We start from the raw sequence: 2,124 nt of genomic DNA, 5'->3' as shown, positions 1-2,124 counted from the left end.
CCACTTCCATTTTTCCCACTTTCCCCCCACCCTGTCCTCCATCCACTTCTCAGAGAGGCTAGTGGAGGCCTCCCACTGGGAGTCAACAAAGTCTGTCACATCACTTGAGGCAACACCAAGGCCCTCACCTCTGTAGCTAGATTGAGCAAAGTATTCCTCCCTAGGGTATGGGCTCCAAAAAGCCAGGGCTGTCAACAATGATCTTGTACCCAGTCACTTGTATTGCTTTAATAAAATGTTGATTGGCCAGTAGCCATGCAGGAAGCATAGGTGGAGCAACTAGGTAGGAAGTATAGGTGGGGCAACTAGAACAGGAGAATTCTGGGAACAGGAAATACTCAGTCTACAGTAATCACCCAGATGCAGAAGAAACAAGATGAGAATGCTTTGCTGATAGAAGCCATGTGACTGACACAGACAAGAATTATGAGTTAATGTAGGATGTAAGAGTTAATAAGAAGGCTGAGCTAATAGGCTAACCAGTTTATGATTAATGTAGACCTCTGTGTATTTCTTTGGGACTGAAGAGCTGTGGGACCAGGTGGGACAGAAACCTCTCTCAAAAAGTAGCACCAATGTAGACATCTAAATCCACTTAAAACCTGGAAGAGTTTGGGAAGTAATTCTAGACACAAAAGAACAGAATTAAGCATGGCTTCTTGGTAACAGCATTTTCTCAGGTGGGCTCTGTTTACTAGAGGCAAGTGTGTCTTATTTAAGAGAAATTTCCTTACTCAGCTTTAGCTGCAAAACCTTGTAGCTCTTTTAGGAGGCCCTGCCTTGAAACACTTATATGTTGTTGATAAATAGCCAGCTGCATGCTTTTTGGTGGTGGCAGGAACCTTGAAACTCCATAGTGTTCTGGCAATAAACATGTCTCTGGCCAGTACCTCCACCATGAGGCTAGACTCTCAGAAAGCTAAGGAATGGGGTAGAACCTAGCCATATAGCTTAGCAAATTAAAGACTCATATGTTCAGAAAAAGAGAGATATACAGTAAAGATAGATTCCAATGAAAAAAAACTTCTAAATGCTTTATAGTGTGTTTAAAAATATATGTAGGCTTGAAAGAGAAAAGAAAAAGGATAAAGTTGGGATAGATAAATAGATAGATAGATAGATAGATAGATAGATAGATAGATAGATAGATAGATAAGAGTTGAGTGTGGTGGCACACACCTTTAACCCTAGCACTTGGGACTAAAGGACAGCCTTGTCTACAGAGTGAGGTGAGTTTCAGGGCAGCCAAAGGTGCACAGAGACACCCTGTCTCAAAAAACCAAAAATTGAAAAGAAAAATAAAAAAATAGAGTTTAAAATAAAGCCATATAAAGATGAAAATACACAGAGAATCTGGATACTATATATTATTGTGTTATCTTTGAATTGTATGACTTCTGAGGAAGGAGCAGCAGCTGCTAAGACACATTTGATTATAAATGCTGCTGGATTACTTCAACATATATATTTTGAAAATGCCTTGACTTCAAAATTTAAGTCAAAAGATATGTTGCTTTGGAGAAGTTTTACTTTTATTTCTATAGGAAATAAGAAGCTGCGAATTTATTCTGGGTTAGGAGAAATCAGTATTGATCAAGGAAGACCCCTGAAAAATCTCCAATTGGAGCAGATGACCCAGATGATCCAATGTTTCAGAGGACCTGTGTTGGTGTTTACTCTGAGTTCTACATCCAGAACAGCCTCAAGACTGCTGGCTGAGATGAATAAGCCTCACAGGATATTTCAGTCAGGACTTGATCATAATCCTAAATTTTCTTTAGGTCTCCATAAGACTATCAGCACCCCCAATCAGTGGAAAGTAGCCTAGAAAACCATACCCGCATTTCCAAAAAAAAAAATAGATTATGGGTGTTGGTTACTAGTTCTTTTGGTTAATGGTCGAGAAAAAAGCTAAACAGAGGAGATTAGATTCAGAGTTTTTATGTTGAAAAAAAGGGGGATGCTGTAGGACAATGGTCTTGTACCCAGTCACTTGTATTGTTTTAATAAAATGCTTATTGGCCAGTAGTCAGGCAGGAAGTATAGGCAGGGTGACCAGGCAGGATGTATAGGTGGGGGGACTAGAACAGGAGAATTCTGGGAAAAGGAAAGACTCAGTCTGTA

The sequence above is a fragment of the Microtus ochrogaster genome, unplaced genomic scaffold (genome assembly GCF_000317375.1).
Source record: "Microtus ochrogaster isolate Prairie Vole_2 unplaced genomic scaffold, MicOch1.0 UNK66, whole genome shotgun sequence".
NCBI classification, from domain to species: Eukaryota; Metazoa; Chordata; class Mammalia; order Rodentia; family Cricetidae; genus Microtus; species Microtus ochrogaster.
Note: the sequence above shows the minus strand (reverse complement) of the source record.